Source organism: Coturnix japonica, chromosome 1, assembly GCF_054131305.1.
Source record: "Coturnix japonica strain WE chromosome 1, WE-NBRP24, whole genome shotgun sequence".
Taxonomy (NCBI): Eukaryota; Metazoa; Chordata; class Aves; order Galliformes; family Phasianidae; genus Coturnix; species Coturnix japonica.
Window position 1 is genome coordinate 143943002 of NC_140663.1, and position 14406 is coordinate 143957407.

The window sequence follows — 14406 nt, forward strand, 5'->3', positions numbered from 1 at the left end:
TGACACCCCCCAACTCCCACCCCCCACCCCCAAAAAATAAATAATAAATTAAAAGGTAGCTATTATGAAGAATAAAGGATATTAACAAGACTGAAACATCAAAATAAAGACAGCTGAGTGGTGGTGAATACTATACAGTTATGAGGCATATTTTACTTAAGAGGTTCTTTTTTCTTCCTCTCTTTCTCTCTATTCTTTTTCTATTTATTCCCCTTCCTTCCTTCCTTCCTTCCTTCCTTCCTTCCTTCCTTCCTTCCTTCCTTCCTTCCTTCCTTCCTTCCTTCCTTCCTTCCTTCCTTCCTTCCTTCCTTCCTTCCTTCCTTCCTTCCTTCCTTCCTTCCTTCCTTCCTTCCTTCCTTCCTTCCTTCCTTCCTTCCTTCCTTCCTTCCTTCCTTCCTTCCTTCCTTCCTTCCTTCCTTCCTTCCTTCCTTCCTTCCTTTCCTCTTTTCCTCCAAAACTGTTGAATGATAGTTATTCAGTTACAAAGTGAAAACAAAAGATTAGTGTCACAAAGATAAAAGTATATGTATAAGATTGTTTTATATTTGAGCATTTTGAGTTGCATAGTCCTTTCCCCCTCTTACCTATATTGTGATCCACATTACTCCAAAGTAATGTGCTGCTTTTGCAAAAGACATGCTAAATATAAAATGACGAACATCCAGCTTACATCTTTTTCATTTCTGACAATTTTCCCTCAAAATTTAAGAATTTAAGTCTAATTTAATTATAATTTAATTCTTAAAATGTAAGATTAAAAATAATAATAATAATTTATCTTAATTTTTCTCACATTTATCTCAAATAAGAGGTGCTTTTGATGATGTAGGCCCCATGCCACAGATAGCAGGTATTCCATGAATTCTGAAAGGAAATCAAAAGGCTGAATGCTTGCACTGATGAGCTTGTGTATGTGTGAGAGAAAACCAGATGAAATTAAAAATGTTGAATAATAATAAATGTCATATAAGCAAGGCAACTCTAGACATTTTTCACTGAAATAAGAGTTATTCTGCAAGTGAATATTGTGGAATGGCAGACTGAATTCTGTATCCTTCATTCAGACTTATCTATTTTGTCTAGACTTTTTTAGGAGTTTGTTTTAAATTTTTAAGATAATATTAACAGGAGCCTTGAGAACAAGTGCTTTTTAGTAAAGAATGGGTGCCTAAACAGGGTGAATTTATAATCAATCAAAACAGTCTAAAAATAACTGAGTTCTTCATTTGAGGCTGGCCAATGTGCTGTCTTGGAATAGCAGTTATTGATGAGGAATAATATTCCAGGAAATCTCAGATGATCGTATTCATTTTCAGGGGCATGCTGGTTGCAATGGTGTGGTGGGAAATAGTTAATATTAAATATATCCAACCTGTGGCCTGCAGGCCACGTGCAACCCAGCACAGCTCAACTGAAGCCCTCCCTCTGACCCAAGATATCACAGCATGGGATTTCCCTTTCCAGTACAGCTCTGGGTATGCATTAGTTTCACAAAAACAAGGACAAACATTCCACCAGCTTTATGTTTTTGGTGCTTTCTTATTTTATGTTTCAATAAAAATTATAAAAAATAAGTTTTGTTTCTTATATATGTGTCATGGTTTTGTAATTTTTGCTATTGGTATTCCACATCATAACATCATTTGGAGCAAAGAAGAACTACACATCCCAGAGGACCTCGTGGTTAGAGAGGGAAACACCAGGCACAGTGGAGCATGCCTGTAGTCCCAGCTACTTGAGAGACTGTGCCTGCTAAATCGCTTGAGCCCAGGAGTTCTGGGCTGCAGTGCGCAGGCATCCATGCTAAGTCTGACATCAATATGATGAGCCTCAGGGAGCCAAGGCACACCAGGTTGCCTAAGGAGGGATGAACCAGCCCACATCTGAAATGGAGCAGGTCAAAACTCCCATGCTGGTCAGTAGTGGAACCACCTGTGAATAGCCACTGGAGCATTGCCTGAGCAACACAGAGATTTTCGGAGCTGAGGTACAAGCCAAAGGGGGAAATCCCCATGTCAAACCTGATCAGTAACAGGAGGCACCAGTAACAATGTCAGTTGTCCCTGTGGAAGGCAAGAAATGAAAATGGGTGTCCTTGTGTCTAGAACAGAATAAAAGAAGAAGCGAAGGAGGAGGCAGAGGAAGATCCAGGCGAGGGGTCCACCACAGCACCAAGAAAGGCAAAAGGAAAAACTAAGAGGCATGAAGAAGAGAGTGATGAGGAGAAAGTCTCTATTACTGTTTGTCGACTTCTGAAGATGACTGAAATCCAAGGCTCAAGAAAGGAGTTTACACGGTGCCCTAATGAATCTCTTGTTACCTGGTTGCTTCGCTGTTGGGACAGTGGAGTCAGTAGCTTGTCTTCAGATGGTAATGAAGATTGCCAACTAGGAGGCATTGCCAGAGACCCAACTGCTGACAGGGGGATTAACACATGTTTGGATGGGGCTGCCCCCCTTCTGGTAGCAAATTTTAGTAGCCATAAAGGAAAAACTTCCCTTCAAGTACAGTCTGAAGCCCCTGACGAACAAGTGGGATACAATTGAAAAAGGCATCCAGTATTTGAGGGAAATAGCTGTGGTGGAAATGTTGTATAACCCTGATTTTGATCCTAGCGATCCTCGCCAAGGCCATGATCGTGAGAGAGTGAAGGCAACACCTGATATATGGCAGAAACTCAGCAAAACAGCACCAGAAAGGTACGCTGTTACACTAGCAGCAACATTTCAAAGGTACGAGGAAAAACAGAGAAGACCCCTAGTTTTTGAATTGGTTCTTACACTGCAAAACTCTGAACAATTACCTCCAACTCATGTCTCCATTTCAGCCATCTCAGAAGTAAGGAACAGACTGAATGAAATGGAAGATCAAATATCTCTATTGTTTAATTGAGATGAACCTGTAGTAGTATCAGAATTGATTGATGAAGATCAGGATCATCAAGTGAGTCTAATGAAGGAGCTGATCAAACTAATGAAAATCCAGATCCAGTTAATTAAAGGCGATGAACCCTCCTCCTCACCTGTATCATCAAAAATCTCAGCTATTAAAAGCAAATTCTTTCCAGCTCAAGGAAGGAACAACAGTAAGACTACATCGCATATTGCCTTGTGGCATTACCTACATGACCATGGGGAAGACATGAGGAAGTGGAATGACCAAGCTACTCCTGTACTATGAGCACGGGTGAGAAAACTACAAAACAGATCACAGTACAGCTGCTCCACTTACCACAGGTAATGAATAGAGGGGCCCTGCCCTCAGTCAAGGGTAGGAAAGGGATAATAGTGTTTATTGGAGTGTGTGGATTCGATAGCCTGGCACATCAGAACCACAGAAATATAAAGCACTGGTGGACACCGGTGCACAGTGCACTCTAGTGCCCTCAAGTCATGAATGGACAGAATCTATCCATATTTCTGGAGTGACTGGGGGCACTCAAGAATTGATTGCATTGGAGGCTGAAATAAGCCTCACTGGTAAAGACTGGCAAAAGCACCCTATTGTGACTGGCCCAGGGGCTCCATGCATATTTGGTATCGATTATCTCAGAAGGGGGCATTTCAAGAATCCTAAGGCGTATCGATGATCCTTTGGAATAGCTGCTGTAGATTCAGACAACATTAAGCAGTGGTCTGTTTTGCCTGGACTGTCAGAAGACCCATCTGTTGTGGGGCTGCTATGAGTAAAAGAGCAGCAGGTACCAATTGCTACAAAGATGGTGCACAGACGGCAGTACAGCACCAACAGGGATTCCTTGCTCCCCATTCATGAGTTGATCCGCCAGCTGGAGAATCAGGGAGTGATAAGCAAAACTCACTCACCTTTTAACAGCTTCATATGGCCAGTGTGTAAAGGCAGTGGAGAATGGAGGCTGACTGTAGACTACCGTGGCCTGAATGAGGTCACACCCCCACTGAGTGCTGCTTTGCCAGGCATGTCAGAACTCCAGTAGGAGCTGGAGTCAAAAGCATCCAAACGATTTGTCACCATTAACATTGCTAACGCCTTCTTCTCCATTCCTTTGGCTACAGACTGCAGGCCACAGTTTGCCTTCACCTGGAGGGGCATTCAGTATCCCTGGAATACCTGGAATCGTTTGCCCCAGGGGTGGAAACACAGCCCAACCATTTGCCATAGGTTGGTCCAAACTGTACTGGAACAGGGTGGTGCTCCTGAACACCTGCAGTACATTGATGATATCATTGTGTGGGGCAATACAGCAGAAGTTTTCACAAAAGGAGAGCAAATACTCCAAATTCTTCTACAAGCTGATTTTGCTATAAAGCGAAGCAAAGTAAAAGGACCTGCCCAGAAGATTCAGTTACTAGGTATAAAGTGGCAAGATGGATGTTGTCACATCCCAGCAGATGTGATTGACAAAATCACTGCCATGTCTCCACCCACCAGCAAGAAAGAGACACAGTCTTTTCTGGGTGTAATGGGCTTTTGGAGGATGCACGTTCCAAACTACAGCCGTGACAATTTTAAGTCCCCTTTATCAGGTGACACGGAAGAAGAATGATTTTGCAAGGTCCCACTTGGAGTTTGTGGCAAAGAGCCTCAGGAGAGACCTGAGGCTGACCCCTTGGATTTTGGAGTTGAGCATACAAGGGGTCCAAAGAGTGCTACACTCCAACTCAGAAGGAGATCTTAGCCACATATGAGGGAGTTCGGGCTGCTTCCAAAGTAGTCGGTACTGAAACGCAACTCCTTCTGGCACCTCGACTGCCTGTGCTGAACTGGATGTTTAAAGGAGAGGTTCCCTCCACCTATCATGCTACTGATGCCACCTGGAGCAAGTGGATTGTGCTGATTACACAATAAGCTTTACAGACTTCTGCATGATGCCACATGTTATGGAATACTTTCAGGTCGTCTATCCTGGTTCAACCCCTAGTATGCTATTGTCACGGTTTTATGATTTTTGTTACTGGTACTTCACATCACAACACTATGTCTTGCACTGGGAGTTAAAGAGTTAATGCTCCAGTTCCATCGATCATGGACAGTTCTGGTTACCTGACTCTTAGACGAGAAGAACTGCATACCCCAGGGGACTTTGTGTTTCTGTTTTCCGTTCAGAGGGAAAGATAAAACTGTTCGCAGATCACGCAGCTCTCCCCTTTCAACTCATCCTGGCCAGACATGTTGCCTTCAGCATTAGAGTAAGGCCTTTCAGTTTTTTGGACACTCTCATTTTATTTGATTTATTATCTTCAATTCTAATTACTCAGTATTTTATTGTATTATACTGTATTATCTTGCATCTTTCCTAGTAAATTATCTTTTCAGATTTTTGACAGTTTTGTTTTCAGGCCAATATCCCTACCCTTTCCCTTTTCCCCCTTTACCAGGGTGTGGGTCGGTGTGTCCCTGTCTCACTTCTACTATCAGAGTGAGAGGAGGTTCTTTGATATATGTATATCTGATTTGAGATTAAGAAACTATGGTTCAAATGTTGATTTGACCAGTTTATTACAAATCCTAATCAGTCAGGAAGAGGTGGGAAGGATTTGCATTGGTTTGATGGTTTCTATACTATCTTCTCTACTATGCTATGCGTAGCCATTTTTGTGCAGTACCAAAATTAACATATAGATTTAATATCTAGACTGAAACCTGGCATGTTAAAATCAATGTATGCTTTCTCTAGATTTCAGCTGATATGGGATTTTGCTTTGATATCTAAAACTTGACTTGTATATTTCATAAGCAGTTTTTGCTTTTCCTTTGCTAGACCTATGATAAAATGATTGATTACTTTTTATTGGAATATATTTCATAGATTCTGCTACTCAATTCTTTTATTTTTTCTTAATATTCTTTAAAAAAAATGTTTTGAAAAACTTATTTTTGAACTGCAGCATTCATTCTAGGTTTTTACATGGCAGAAATTTGAGTCCTGTATGACTGATGAAGAAATTTAAGGAAGAGAGTTACAGAAATTATACATAATTACCCTCCAACCCATTTATTTTCTTCCTTCTAACATATGTGCAACCATAAAATCTCTCTAAGAATATCCCAAAGTAATGTATAAGTTCTACTTGTCACTGATTAGTTCCATACTTTTCAGCATTTCAGTCCAATCTAAGATAAAGATTTTCCAAAATTGCATTTCTATTCCGTGTCAAAATGTGAGAGCAATTAGCAAGTCTTGCATATGTTCATCTATGCAAGTATCATCAGACGATACTATTTAAAAATCAAAGGCTATGATAAGAACATTAGCTCAATGGATATCTGCTATTATTTGCTACAGATCTTTTATATGTTATGAGTCTATCTATCTCCTCTCTTAGTGCTGGATATCAGTGAATTGAACTAGAATATTTGGCTTGCCACCACCTTTCAAGCATTAGCAAGTAGTTACTTCACAAAACCGCTCTTATTTATCCATCTTTTCATATGGGAAAACACTTTTCTCAGAATCGATGACTACTTATTTTTCAGCTAAAGTAAATACAGGTCTATATCCCTTTTCATTTGTGCAAGATGCTGACACATTCTGTCACAACATAGCATGAGTAAAAGGGAAAGTGACAGCTTCCTGGCAAAATCTTAAAGAGATAAACATCTATTTTTCGTTTAAACAGCTACTAAAAAAATCAACTAGAAGCTTTCCAAGCTGAAAGGCTGTGGAATATATGAGTGTAGCAAATTGGCAAATGAATGCAAAAATAAGCTCCTGATGCTTATTTCTACCTCTACTATTTTATTTGTATTTGTCCATTACTTAGTATGAAAAGTCTAGATAATGTACAAGCATTATTTCTGTAGGTATGTGAAGCAATATAGCTATTACTGCTTTTTACTGTTTTTCAGAAGACAAAGGTTGTCCTGTTTCAGTTTTTGTTTTTATCCTACACAGATTATAAAACTCTTAGGCTTCTAAGACTAAAAGGTGAATATTTACAAGAATTATTGTCTAGGACCCATATTCCATACGTGTTTCATATGCAGTATCTCCATATTGCAAATGAAGAAACTGAGATAAGGACAGGTGAGGACTAATGTTTGTTGTTCTTTTTTTCTTCCCCCCCCCACCCCCCCACCCCCCCCCCCCGCCTCAGAATCTATAGTCACAACAATACAGTCAGAATAACTGTATTCTAAATCTTGTGTTGAAATACCTGGCTCAAGTTTTACTCATGCCTTATGTGATGTTGAAATATATTGCCTATATGCTTTCTGAGATAAGTGCAGAACTCACAGTAGGAGAGTTAAGCTTGGATTTAAATATAGTGTATCTTCAATTTCCATCAGTGTTTCTCACTTAACACTAGAGGACAACTCTGCTACAAGCATCTGCAGTGTCAGTAATTCCATTAACAAAGAAGCCACTGTATTATCAACATACTGTAGTTTCATTTTAATGTGTCATTTGCACTTCAAAGTCACATAACTTTTATTATGGTAAATCAATTAAAACTATTTCTCATGATAATTTATCTTCTACAGAGTTTATCATCTCAGAGAATGCAATATTTCCCAATTTAACTTCCAAGACAAAAGTGATGTAATTTGAATGCCTTTTACTGAGCTTATTAAGCATAAAGATCACAGAAATTTCAAACCCTGAAAGATAACTGTTTCATCTATGTGATAAAATGGAAGTCAAATTTTTGTAGCTTACTGGAGGTAGTAGGAGACAGTATGCTAATTAGTAATATAACCTCATTTACTCATTTGGTATGTCTCTTGTTTTAAATGATAGTCTGTCTAGAATAGATAACTAGCTTGATATAAATCTGAAAAAGAAATCAAGTGAAGCTACTGTATATTCAGTGGAGCTGTGTGCAGAATTCTCATGATTATACTTTTCTTTGTGTGTTTATAAACAAGTACTCATCTTGAAATAAAGCATTTTCAAAACTCTTGTAGTGAAGAATAGGGTTTCATATAGGAACACTCCCTTTCAGAAAAGAAAGATGGATCAGATCTGCAGTTAACATAAATTGTCACAACTCCACAGAAATAAAGAAAAAAAATGTCAGTGTACAGAAGCTGAAAACCTGGTAATACATATCTGTTTAAAAATAATAATTATAATATATATATGCAATAACAACTGCCTTGAAATCTGAGAGCATTAATATGAAATGAAAATTTCATTCTCATCTTCAATGCATATATGTAAGCATGACTGATGATCTTCATAGTGGTTGAAGACTTACTTAATTATCAAATATTTACTTTAAAATGTGGTTAGGGGCACTTAGCCCTAAGACTTATGCTGTGGTTTGTGCTTTTGGCTTATTCAAAGGGTTCAGAGAATGCCTTCAGTCTCTAGTTCTCATTTTTCCTTAACACTGAAGTGCTGGGTTCACACATTACATTATAATGAGGTTGAAACTAACAAGTAAGTAAATACTAGCCGTCCATTCTTAAATTTGTACTGCACAAGAATATGTAGAGAGGCAGCAAAATAGTCCCAACATCTAGTCCTAAGGTCCCCTTTCTTTTCAATGGCAATAGCACTAAATAATTGCAGTACCTAAGCCCTAGATCTTCACTTATCAGGGAATGGGTGAGCTGTTACTGAGTAGTGGGTGTCATTTGATGAGCTGTGGCCAATACCCCACAGAGTCATTGGTGTATTGGCTGTCAGCTGGAGTTAGTGTTTTTGGCTGGATCAAGATAATTGGGAGCACTGGGTTGCACTTTGGGTTAAAGCAGGATACGCATAAACTATATATGATTCTGACATAGATTTTAAATTGTTGGCCTCTTATTTATTTCTGTTTCTGAGTATAAGAAAGTGCTACTGTATGTATGTATATGATCCTATCTTAAATGTTGAGGGTGGTTGTCAGAAGCTGCTGTTTTGCACTCTGAAAGACAATCAGCCCTCTGCCTGACTTGCTTTACATTTCTTGAGCTTGTAACAAATTTAGTTCAGTGTCTTTGCATGCAGCCATGCCCACAAAAGTGCAGCAGTTTCACTCTTTTGGTTGTAACACCTTTTGTGCAATTCCTTTTTGTTTTCACTAAGTGATATATGAATCATCAACAAAAGGCTTTGTGAAACTTTATGGAACTATAACTACATTAACCCAAGAAACTACATTATATATATAAAATGAAAATTAGACTGAAGAATGGACTTGATGGTGTGATTTATAGGACTGCAATGTATTCTCCCAAGGGATGTGGTAGAAGCCATATTAAAGAATGGAGAAACTCCTATCTCCTGAGGACTTGGACATATGGGAATTAAAACAGAAGAAACCTGAACAGATTTTATCTAGGCAAGAACTGGCCAGTTTCTTCTGCCATGACGATATTCCCAAATGAGAAGAACTGATATGTTTCCCCATCATTTGTTTTTACATGGCATAAGAAGTATGAAGTATGCTGTAAAACAATTTCCCTTGATGTTTCTTATTTGTTACTGCTCACAGTAACTAGTTTAACAGTGGGAATGTTGTCCTTAAATTAATAATTTTATATTTAGGTCATTCAAAGATGAAAAGAATGAGTCATTCTTTTGTATAATTAACCTGGCAAACACTCACTTTAGAATTATGTGTTTAGGACTTGGTTTTGCAAAAGTAAATGAGAGTTTTGCTATTGACTTCAATAAGACAATGAGCCTTTGACAGTGTGTCAGAGACTGTTTCTCAGGAAATCTTGAAGTCCTTTTGAAAATCGTAGTATATGACTTCACTCAGTATGGAGAAAAATATGCCTAGTATCTCATAAGATAAACTCAATTGGTCTACACCTATTCACTGTTAAAGCTATTAAACTCCATCAAATGTTTTAAGAACAGAATGATTAAACTATGAAGGACCAAAATCACCATTGCTTTGTACTCTGTCTGCTAAACTTTTTAGAGTTAAATCTTACTCTATAACTGTTTTAGTGTTTTAAAGGGTTCTCCTTTCACTTTGACAAAAGGACTGGCTCATCACTTTTCCACATTTCAGTGACTGAAGAAGTAAAAACCCACTTATGCAAGGTTACTTATATGAATTCTTTTCCCATATACTAGAATTATGCATCAAGACATTTGGACTATAATCAAAATTCTACCCATCTATTATATCACCACCTAAACATGTTATTAAAATGTTACTGAGGTGCTGCACTTTGATGGTTTCACTCAGTCAGAATCCAACAAATATTTTAGAATCCCATCTTTGTATTATTATTTTTAAGGGCATTGATATATATATTTTTTTTTCTAATAGGCTTTCTGAACTGTTTCTTGGGTTCAATAAGGTTCCTTTTTTTCCCTAATGACAGAAAGCCTACTGTAGATAATACTGTTTTGAAAGATTTTTTAAGTTTAGTTTTGTTTTGATATGCTGACATTTATGTAAATAAATACATTTACTCAGTTTCAATATATAGTAGTCTTAAATCAGAGAAAGCTCGTAATAAATATGAAAATAAAGCATTCCTTTTTGTAAACAGATCTGCAAGCCTGACTGCATCTCACTAAGCATTTTATAGGTTCATTATACTACTTGGTTCACATTGAAGTCACCTCAAATTTTATTTTTATTTTTTTTCTAACCATCATGTGAATAAACTTTGGCTTCTGTTTTGAGGACTGACTGGAAAAACATCCAATATCTGCTTATAATCTACATATTCATGAAAATATAATTGTTATTTCCGGTAGTAAGATATTTCTTATTGTTTGGTGTCACATACTAAACTTCAGAAGGGATCAACAAAGGTGTCACTAACTAGAATCATAGCGTATTTTACACAGAGTCCTGAAGCTAAAAAGAATTGTCTTTCACTCGTGTTGAGGTGAAATTGGCAGCAAAGTTAATTGGCATGTGTAAGTATATAACCATTGGTAATGAGTTTCTAAACATCCTGACGTAGTTCAACCAAAAGCCCCTGTACCAATTATCTTACTTCTTAATTACTTTTTCCCTCCCTTTGCAACTTAGATGCTTTTAAAGAGCTTCATCATTAACTGGGTAACAAGTGGTTTAAGAAGAATTTTAGAACAGTCTCAGCTTTAAATTCCACTACTTGTGATGATATGGTTGTACTCTCTTTCAAGCCACTATAACAGCTTCCTGTTTGGTGCTCACACCTTAAGATTCTCAGCACTACAGCATATTCCTACAGTCAACTTAAAGAATGTAACATTAGGAGTTGCTCATCAAGAACTATTTCAGTGTCCCCAGGAACCCTGTAGTTATTATAAAACACTATAAACTGTATCATGACAAATTATATAGATCTTGGTTTCATGCAATCATAACTTCACCAGTGGATGAGGCATGAAGGAGGCACAGCCCATCCAGAGACCCAGCAGGAACAGCCCTGTGCCAGAGCTACAGCCTGTGGAGAACAGCCTGTGGTGGAAAAAGCGGGCTGGGAAAGCTGTGCCTGAGGACTGGGCCCTGTGGTACAGAGCCATGTTGGAAAGGTGCTTGGAGAGCGGCAGCGTGGGGGAACACCAAACAGAGTCACTTTGGGTAGGCTGTGGAAGGGACTCCTCATGGAACAGGAGAAGAATACAGAGGAGTGGCAGATACAGTGTTTTGGACTGAAGGCAATCCTTATTCTCCCATGCTGCTCAGCAGGTGGAGTCAGAAGAAGGTAGACAGAATTAAGATGTTTTTAGTTTTCATTTCCCACTGCTCTAGTATGTTGTTAATAGTCAATAAATCATATTAATTTCCCTACGCTGAGTCTGTTTTGCCCATGTTTATAACTGGTTAGTGATCCCTGTCATTATCTCAACAAGCTTTTTTTCCCTATTGTATTTTCTCCCCTTGTTGTTCTGTAGAGTGGAGTGCAAGAACAGCAAGGTCTTACCTACTAGTACTACCACACAAGGTGTTATACTTATAAACCCATTAACTCTGGTATAAGCAAGCACAAGATATCTAACAATGACATACTTGTAGCTTACAAGATTTTTCGTGCATAACAAATGATTAACTCCTCACTAACATGAACTAAATGTTATTTGTGTTAACTGTGTTATTATTATTGCTAGTTATTATAAAATTGTCATCTGCAGCCAGCTAAGATATTAGCAGTTTCTGGAGGACAGTTTTTTTCCAAGACAGAGAAACTTAGTTGCTTGGTCAGATGGATTTGAAAATGTTAATTCATTAGTGTGAATAGTGTTGCAAAAAGTCATTATGGTTAATATACATCATGACCTATCTACTGATTGGATGGATGAATAACTGTCTAAAATCTTGAGAAAAGATATACAAATAATTTACTTGATCTTAGCACCTCTTGTAAATCCTCAAGTAATAATTATTTATTAATTATTTCCTTGAGGTGAAATTTAGACTTCAGCAGTTGAAGGCAGATTCAAAGATGCCTTGATCCATAAGAGATTTCTTCTTTAAATTGAAACTTTAAACCAGTCTCTAGAGATCCTTCCTGTTTCAGTGAGCCCTAGGGAATCACAGGGAGTTCATGCATATTTAATATCAGTCAAATCAACGTATACAGTAACCATGCTAAAAGAACAATTATGCATAATATTTATGCAAATATAGAACAAGAATTATGCGTTTTTATTTAGAACATTGGAAAGACTTGTAAATTATTTAATTAAAAAAGACATAATTTGGAGTGATTTTGAGCTGTTTGTTTACAGCATATTTCATAGCAAAACACTGTAATTTTCATATTCATTTTAACTATAGCTAGGTTAAGACTTGTATAATTTTTAGAGAATAGAATTGACTTACATGGAAAATTCATACAAATCTTTATTTGTGTCATAGAGAATTATTTATCACTTTATTTAATTTTTTTAAAAACTTACACGATGTGGCAGAATTAACTCTACATTTTCAATAGTGATACTACTACTTATCATCTACATAGTAACTTATAAATTCTGAAAATATGTTTTACATTTTCCTGATGTAATTTAATTGTGGAGAATGCTGCATAGTTTCGGGAGCCTAGAAATCTATCTCCTGTTACCTTCGATTTCCTAGGATAGATGTGCTTCTAGAGAAACACTGTAAAGTCTTCACAGAAACCATGACTTCACCCCTTCAAAAACTCCTTAATATTGTATCTGATACTTTTTGATTCTTAATGTTTCTTGTAAAAATAAAAAAATAAAAAAATAAAAAAAAATCATCAAATCTGTTAGTTGCACATTACCTATGCTGTGTTTTTACACACACACACAAAATGAAGTACTGTATTTTGGATTAAAAAGTAAAGCAGCTTGGTGGACTAGGCTTGGTTAATTATTTTTTCCTCTTTCTTTTTATGTTTAATCAAGTTTGCTATAATATAGATAATTGTCATATTTTAATTGTATAGAATTCTATATAAATACTTTATTTTTATGCTTCTTCATTCTGGATCCACCTGAAATCTTCCTCCTTTCATTCCCAGGTATTGCTTCTCAATATTCCTTGTAATTATAAAACTATTTTCACATATTTCAGTAAATTCATGTTCTAGAAAATAATTAGGAAAAAAAAAATGTAATTCAAAAAAAGCTTGTAGAAACTTGACTTAAAGTTTTAAGTCTATTCCTACGAGGAAGCCTCAAACAAAATAAAAATAAATAAATAAATAAATAAATAAATAAATAAATAAATAGGGTAACTTAAAGATTTTCATGAAGTGTCACAAATTTACCTGTGAAAGGTAGCTGCTGCAATATCAAAGTGAGTAGCATCAATAAAATTCTGAAACTCTTGGAAAACAAACCCACAAACACACAACTAATCATTGTTATTATGTTAACTGTAGCAAAGCAGTGAAAATTTGCCAGGTAAATTACAGTATATTATAGATTATACTGTAAGCATATACACATATTCATAAAACATACATTATATTTTAAAACACATAAAGCAAAATTCCATCTGCTAATTGGAATTCCTATCCCTTACATGTGTTTCAAAGAGCTATTCAGCTAAGACATGTACGTCTTTGGAATTAATTTCCATAGTGTTTAGTGATATGATGTAGATATATTTGGCCTCATATGCAGGTTTTTCAAAATAAATCTTAGTGGAAGGCATGATCAGTGAAGTGATTGTATTAAAAATGAACTTGTTTTTAAAATATGTGTTTCACCAAAGTGTGTTCTGTAATTTCTGTAGTTCTGTGCTTATCTATGCTACAGCGTGAACATGCACAGAAAAATGTACAAGATTTTTCTATCTGTTCGTAATTGTGCTCTTGCTTGTTATGTCTAAATGCTTGAAAATTAACTTACTAAAAACTGGTAAGAAAGAAAAATAAGTTTCTTCTATTGCCTAAACCTAAAGTGATGAAAGATGAAAATATCTTGTAAATTAGGGTCAAATCCTTTGGCCTATTTAAAAACGCATAGTTGAAGATTTCATTCCCATTCTGCTAGAAAGAATGTCTAGAACTGAATACACTGTGCAAAGAAGAAAAGAGAGAATGTTCTATACATAGAAT

The 14406-nt window shown here is 36.7% G+C and overlaps 1 non-coding gene and 1 pseudogene across 1 annotated transcript; both read left to right on the top strand.

Annotated features, from left to right (window-relative positions):
- The first annotated feature begins 1698 nt into the window (after positions 1-1698).
- On the top strand, positions 1699-1977 carry LOC146762769 (signal recognition particle RNA). The gene has a single exon (XR_014942340.1).
- A 281-nt stretch (positions 1978-2258) lies between these two features.
- On the top strand, positions 2259-3247 carry LOC146762770 (uncharacterized; annotated as a pseudogene).
- Positions 3248-14406: the final 11159 nt, after the last annotated feature.